The sequence below is a fragment of the Papio anubis genome, chromosome 3 (genome assembly GCF_008728515.1).
Source record: "Papio anubis isolate 15944 chromosome 3, Panubis1.0, whole genome shotgun sequence".
Lineage (NCBI taxonomy): Eukaryota > Metazoa > Chordata > Mammalia > Primates > Cercopithecidae > Papio > Papio anubis.
The window spans coordinates 147,123,294-147,131,381 of NC_044978.1; the positions used below are offsets into that span (position 1 = coordinate 147,123,294).

At 41.3% G+C, this 8,088-nt stretch overlaps 1 non-coding gene across 1 annotated transcript; it reads right to left on the bottom strand.

Moving 5' to 3' along the window:
- Positions 1 to 7,774: 7,774 nt before the first annotated feature.
- Positions 7,775 to 7,883, bottom strand: LOC116274251. Its single transcript, XR_004182887.1, has one exon. It is a non-coding gene; the product is annotated as a U6 spliceosomal RNA (small nuclear RNA).
- Positions 7,884 to 8,088: the final 205 nt, after the last annotated feature.

The following is an 8,088-nucleotide window of genomic DNA, read 5'->3' on the forward strand; positions in this document are numbered from 1 at the left end:
TTTTCTGTGTAGCCTTTCATATTGACCCAAACCTTTTCTGAATGTTTTGAACATTATTGAATAAGGTATACGCCTTTTCTATTTTTACAGTTTTTGTGTGGTAATTTTATAATCTCACCTATCAAGAAAAATAACATATACAAGTATACAGCATTCCTACATACTAATAGTAAGGAATTAGAAAACACAATCAGAAATGACACTTCTCCACAAAATTCTAACACACCTAAGAACAAGCTTAATAAATGTTACCTATTTCAAGAAAATTGTATCGGGAGACTTGAAAGACTTCAATGAGAAAATATAGCACTTTGTGGATGGAAAAATGGAATACTTTACAATTTAATACACTTAACTAAAGTCCTCTAATCTCTAATTTTATTTTTAAATTTTATTTATTTAACTAAAATTCTCCAATCTCTATTTTTTTAATTAATTCATTCTTTTTTAACAATAGTCTCGCTTTGTAGCCCAGGCTGGAGTGCAGTGGTGTCATCAGAGCTCACTGCAGCCTCAACTTCCCAGGCTTAAGCAATCCTCCCACCTCAGCCTCCTGAGTAGCTGGGACAACAGGTACATGTCACCATGCCCAGCTGATTTTTGATTTTTTGATAGAGGTGGGGTCTGGCTACATCCCCCAGGCTGGTCTTGAACTCCTGGGCTCAAACAGCCCTTCTGCCTTCGGTTCCTAAAGTGCTTGAGATTATAGGTGTGAGCCACCATGCCTGGTCTAATCCCAAATTTTAGTTCAAGAAAATTATTATGAGAGGCCAGGCACAGTGGTTCATGGCTATAATCCCATCACTTTGGGAGGCCAATGCAGGCAGATCACTTGAGGTCAGGAGTTCGAGACCAGCTTAGCCAACATGTTGAAACCCCGTCTCTACTAAAAATACAGTTATCCGGGCAAGGTGGCAGGCGCCTGTAATCCCAGCTACTTGGGAAGCTGAGGCAGGAGAATCTCTCGAACCTGGGAGGTGGAGGTTGTAGTGAGCTGAGATCGCACCACTGCACTCTAGCCTGGGCAACAGACCAAGACTCGATATCAAAATAAAAAATAAAAAAAAAAGAAAAAAAAGAAAATTGTTATGAAAGTTCACTTGAAGAATAGGCAATATTTGTTTTTAAAAAGGAAAGAAAAACCTGAAAAAGAAGATAGCAAAGGCATAGACAACCTTCAGCATGATTCTGGAATAAAGATAAACATACAGAAAGAAATACATGTACCTACAGAAATAAATATTGTGCCAAATCAATAGCCTCCAAATAACCTGTAAAAAATTTAATGTTTTACAGCCTGGGGAACATAGTGAGGCCCGATCTCTACAAATAAATTTAAAACCACCTGGGTGTGGTCATGCATGCTGTAGTCCCAGCACTTTAGAAGGCCAAGGTGGGAGGATTGCTTTGAGCCCAGGAGGTCGAGGCTGCAGTGAGCCATGATTGCACCACTGCACTCCAGCCTGGGTGACAGAATGAGACTCTGTCTCAATAGAAAAAAAAAAAAAAATTAATGTTTTAAATATTTGAAGTATCACATATGAATGAGAGGCAGAGTGGTTAATAGTCTGGTCTCTGTGCCAGATGAGGTGGCTCACACCTATAATCCCAGCTACTCAGGAGGCTAAGTAGGGAGGGCTGCTTGAGGCCAGGAGTTTGAGACCAGCCTGGACAATATAGTGAGACTATCCTCATCTCTTAAAAAAAAAGATTGGGGCCAGACACAGTGGCTTGCACCTGTAATCCCAGCACTTTGGGAGACCGAGGCGGGAGGATCACCTGAGGTCAGGAGTTCGAGACCAGCCTGACCAATATGGTGAAACCCTGTCTCCACTAAAAATACAAAATTAGCTGTGCATGGTGGTGCATGCCTGTAATCCCAGTTACTCGGGAGTCTGAGGCAGAAGAATTGCCTGAACCCGGGAGGTGGAGGTTGCAGTGAGCTGAGATCGTGCCATTGCACTCAAGACTGGGCAACAAGAGCAAAACTCTGTCTCAAAAAAAAAAAAAAAAAAAAAAAGATTGAGCCTCTAGAGGCAGACTGCCTGAGTTTAAATATAGCTGTGTGACTTGCCCTCAGTTTCCTCTTAACTAAGCAAAGGCATAATAATAATATGCACTTCATGGATTATTGTAAGAATTAAACGAGTTAACACACTGAACCAAATGGTTTTCTCTGGAATAAAGAAACAAATGAACCAGTACATGTAAGACACTTGGAACAGAGACTGACACGTAGTAAATGCTCAATAAACATTATTTTTATGTGAAAGGGAAAGATTATTCAGGAAGTGATGCTAGGATTTAGCATAAAAGACAATTTGTTCTGGCTCCTGCCACATTTTTAGCTTCACTTCTCTCAATTGACTAAGTGGTACACAGCCTGCTCACTTGCACCACTGTACCTTGGTATGTGGTATGTGTGCTCTCTACACAGAGTATGTTTCTCCCTTCATCTAGCTCATGCCTTTCTTTTTTTTTTTTTGAGACTGAGTCTCGCTCTTTCGCCCAGGCTGGAGTGCAGTGGCGCAATCTCCACACCCTGTAATGCAAGCTCCGCCTCCCGGGTTCACACCATTCTCCTGCTTCAGCCTCCTGAGTAGCTGGGACTTAGCCCGCCACCACACCCCGCTAATGTATTTTTAGTAGAGACGGAGTTTCACCGTGTTAGCCACGATGGTTTCGATTTCCTAACCTCATGATCCGCCCATCTCGGCCTCCCAAAGTGCTGGGATTACAGGCGTGAGCCACCGCACCCAGGCGTCTTTTTTTTTTTTTTTTTTTTTTAACTTTTAAGTTCAGGGGCACATGTGCAAGTTTGTTACATAGGTAAACTTGTGTTATGGGTGTTTGCTGTGCGGATTATTTTATCAGGCAGGTATTAAGCCTAGTATTCATTAGTTATTTTTCAAGATCCTCTCCTTCTTCCGACCCTCCACTCTCTGAGAGGCTCCAGTGTGTTGTTCCCCTCTATGTGTCCAGGTGTTCTCATCATTTAGCTCCCACTTATAAGTAAGAACCTGCGGGATTTGGTTTTCTGTTCCTGCGCTCGTAAGGCCTTTCTGACTCCCTGTGACTCCTAGCCTGACTGGATTTAGATGGATCTTCTCTGTTTTCCCATGGCAGCCCATGTTTTCTCTACTATGACACACAATAAATCAGCAAATCACACAATAAATGTATCTGTATCCTCTGTTTGAGTGTAAGTTTTCTTTCTCTTTCTCTTTTTTGAAAACCAAAACAGGGACCATGACTGGTTCCCTGTTGATTGTGGCCCAGTACGGTACTTGACATATAGTAGTTACTGAAGTATATATTGAATGAATGAGAGTGTCTATAGTAGGCTGGGCATGAGGGCCCACACCTGTAATCCCTGCACTTTGGGAGGCTGAGGCAGGACGATCACTTGAGTTCAGGTGTTCAAGACTAGCCTGGGCAACATAGTGAGAACTCATCTCTACTAAGGAAAAAAAAAGTACCTATAGTAGACTATGTATACTCTATCACTGCATTTATCACATTTATCACATAATCCTGGAGTTGTCTGTCTCTTCCACCACACTGTAAGAATATCTCCTATCTAAATTTTTATCATTGCTTATCAGAGTAAATGATTAATAATTATCTATTGAATGAATGGAGTTGGTACAATACTATTTATGAAAATAAAGTTTTAAATGTAATAACTTAGACCCTCACAAATATATTTAATTCAAAAATGTATAACCAAAGAAATAGTTAAGATGGTAAATTTCATATTACTTGATTTTACCACAATTTGAAAAATATAGCCACAGAAAACTAAAAGAAAACAAAAGTAAATATTAAATTATGTAAATGTGTAGACGATATATGTTATTCTATTTACATATGATGATATAGAAATAATTTATAATTAAAATATAAAAAAATAAAATTTAAAGGCAAATAACAAACTTAGAAAATGTCAGAGCAAATCTAGAAGGCAAATGGCCAAAGTAAAGCAAATGGCCATAAGTAATTCATGCAAATCAATGAGAAAGCCACTAAATCTCTAACAGATAAATGGCCAAAAAGCATGAATAAAAAAATACACAAAAGAGAAAATGCAACTAATGAAAAATATGGCTAACAAAAAATTAAAACATAAGTAATTAGAAATATACATGAAAAGAGGCATATAATAATATTTAATCTTTTTTTTTTTTTGAGACAGAGTCTCGATCTGTTGCCCAGGCTGGTATGCAGTGGCGTGATCTCGGCTCACTGCAACCTCTACCACCCGGGTTCAAGTGATTCTCCTGCCTTGGCCTCCCAAAGTGTTGGGATTACAGGCATGAACCACCGTGCCTGGCCAATATTTTATCTTATAAAATTAGCAAAAATAAAAATAAGTGATGAAAACCAATGTAGATTGTTGATTGCAATGTAAGTTTGTACAATACTCATGAAAAGTGTGTGTGTCTGTGTGTGTATATATATATATTTTATTTATTTATTTATTTTTGAGACGGAGTCTTGCTTTGTCGCCCAGGCTGGAGTGCAGTGGCGCGACCTCGGCTCACTGCAAGCTCCGCCTCCCGGGTTCACGCCATTCTCCTGCCTCAGCCTCCCGAGTAGCTGGAACTACAGGTGCCCACCACCACGCCCGGCTAACTTTCTTTTGTATTTTCAGTAGAGACGGGGTTTCACTGTATTAGCCAGGATGGTCTCGATTTCCTGACCTTGTGATCCGCCCGCCTCGGCCTCCCAAAGTGCTGGAATTACAGGCGTGAGCCACCACACCTGGCCTTCTTTTTTTTTTTATTTTAAAGATAGAGTCTTGCTCTGTTGCCCAGCCTGGAATGCAGGGGTGTGATCTCAGCTCTCTGCAACCTCTGGCTCCTGGGTTCAACCGATTCTCCTGCCTCAGCCTCTCGAGTAGCTGGGATTATTTAAACGCACACCATCACAGCTGGCTATTTTTGTTTGTTTTTGAGACAGTCTTGCTCTCTCACCCAAGCTGGAATGCAGTGGTGTGATCGTGGCTCACTGCAAACTCTGCCTCCCAGGTTCAAGCGATTCTGCTGCCTCAGCCTCCCGAGTAGCTGGGATTACAAGTGCCCACCACCATGCCCAGCTAATTTTTGTATTTTTAGTAGAGATGGGGTCTCACCATGTTGGCCAGGCTGGTCTTGAACTCCTGGCCTCAAGTCGATCCAACCACCTCGGCCTCCCAAAGTGCTGGGTGCTGGGATTACAGGCTTGAGTCATTGCACCAGGCCTTTTTTTTTTTTTTTTTTTCCTAGACGGAGTCTGGAATTTCCTAGACGGAGTCTGTCACCCAGGCTGGAGTGCAGTGGTATGATCTCAGCTCACTGCAACCTCTGCCCCCAGGTTCAAGCGATTCTCATGTCTCAGACTCCCGAGTAGCTGGGATTACAGGTGCCTGTCACCACGCCCAGCTAATTGTTATATTTTTAGTAGAGAAAGGGTTTCACCATGTTGGCCAGGCTGGTTTCGAACACCTGACCTCAAGTGATCCACCTGCTTCAGCCCCCCAAAGTACTGGGATTACAGGCCTGAGCCACTGCGCCCGACCACATGGAAAGTAACTTTCCAATATACCATGAATCTAAAGTTTTTGATTCAAGAATTTCTGAAATACATTGTAATGAATCATTTCTAAATATATAAAGTCCTCCATGCAAAAATATTTTTATAGCAATATTGTTTATAACAGAGGAAAATTATAAATAACTTAAAGATCCATCCATAGGGGAATAATTACCTAAGGCATGGAATATTCATTTGAATATTCATGAAATGTTAACATTTTCATTTCATTCATTAACATTTTCAGAGAATATATAGTAGCATTAAAATTCTTAAAATAAAAAACCATCAGGACAATAATCGCATATAGAAATTATAAGAAAATATCCACATTTTGCCATATTGTGTTTGGACAGTGAACTAAGGGTTATAGTTATTTTTCTTTTGTATATTTAATTTGATTTTTTTAACTTTTAATAACAAAAATGGGCCAGTGCGGTGGCTCATGCCTGTAATCCCAGCACTTTGAGAAGCTGAGGCAGACGGATCACCTGAGGTTGGGAGTTCGAGACCAGCCTGGCCAACATGGTGAGACCCCATCTCTACTAAAAACACAAAAATTAGCCAGGCATGGTGGTGTGCGCCTGTAGTCCCAGCTACTTGGGAGGCTGAGGCAGGAGAATCGCTTGAACACTAGAGGCAGAGGTTGCAGTGAGCTGAGATCGCGCCACTGCACTCCAGCCTGGATGACAGAGCGAGACTGTGTCTCAAAACAGCAACAACAACAAAACCCAAAAATGAACATTAAAAGAATACAGATAGTTGATATTAGATGTAAAAGTTTCTTGAAACCCAGGCGTGGTGGTGTACACTTATAGTCCTAGCTACTTGGGAGGCTTAGGCAAGAGGATTGCATGAGCATGAGCCAGGAGTTCGAGGCTTTAGTGCAGTATAATTGCGCCTGTGACTCGCCACGGCACTCCAGCCTGGACAACATAGTAAGACCTTGCCTCTTAAAAAAAAAAAAAAAGTCTATTTGAGAAGCTAGATAGTTTCCCACTAAGATTAGGAATAAGGCAAGGATGTCTGTTCTCATCACCTCTATTCAACATTACACTGGAAGTTGTAGCTAATGCAGTAAAACAACAACAAAAAAAGAAATAAAACATAGGGAAGCAACGAACAAAACTATGTTTGTTCACAGATGATAATGATTGTCTATGTAAAAACTTCTAAAGAACCAACCAAAGAATCCTGGCACTAATAAGTGATTACAACAAGGATGCAAGATATAATATATATATGTGTGTGTGTGTATATATATATATATATATATATTTTTTTTTTTTGGTAAAAACAAAATGTGTTTTTTTAAATTAAAAATATGAAGTCTGCCACCAAACTCTTGAAGCAACCCTTTTTTCTAATCCCCTTCTTGTGTCAAAGAATGTGTTGCAGTTGATTACTTTGTGGTGGTTGCCAAATGGGCAGGCGGCAAATTCTCTTGGATTTCAGCTTCTACAGTTATCCAAAATCAGTGTCAGCTGAGCTATGCTCCCTCTGAAGGCTCTGAGGGAGAACCCTTCCTTAACTCTTCTAGTGGCTGTTGACATTCTTTGACTTGTGGCAACATGATTTTAATTTCTGCTTGTTTCACGTGGCTCTGTCGCCCAGGCTGGAGTGCAGTGGCATGATCTTGGCTCACTGCAACCTCCACCTTCCAGGTTTATGCCATTCTCCTGCCTCAGCCTCCTGAGTAGCTGGGACTACGGGTGCATGCCACCACACCTGGCTAACTTTTTGAATTTTTAGTAGAGATGGGGTTTTACTGTGTTAACCAGGATGGTCTCGAACTCCTGACCTCCTGATCTGCCTGCCTCGGCCTCCCAAAGTGCTGGGATTATAGGTGTGAGCCATCACGTCTGGCCCTTTTTTTTTTTTTTTTAGATGAAGTCTTGCTCTGTTGCCCAGCCTGGAGTGCAAGCGATTCTCCCGCCGCAGCCTCCCGAGTAGTTGGGACTCAGGCATGAGCCACCACGCCTGGCTAATTTTTGTATTTTTAGTAGAGATAGGGCTTCACCATGTTGGCCAGGCTGGTCTCCAACTCCTGACCCAAGTGATCTGCCTGCCTTGGCCTTCCAAAGTGCTGGGATTACAGGCGTGAACCACCGTGGCTCACATAGCCTCCTTTGTGTCCTTTCCTCTTCTTCTTGTTTTTTCTTTTTTCAGAGACAGCGTATCACTCTTGTCCAAGTTGAAGACAAATAAAGAACGCTTCACAAATCTGTGTGCCATCCTTGCACAGAGGCTATGCTAATCTTCTCTGTATCATTCCAATTTTAGTAAATGTGTTTCCAAAGTGAGAACAAGATGCAGGATTAATACACAAGAGTCAATTGTTTTCTTACATGCCAGCAATGAGCAATTGAAATTTGAAATTAAAAAGACAAAATCCAGCCTGGATAACATGGTGAGACCCCATCTCTACAAAAAAGAAAAATAAAAAATTAGCTGGACATGGTGGTGCACACTTGTGGTCCCATCTACCAGGGAGGCTAAAGTGGGAGGATCACT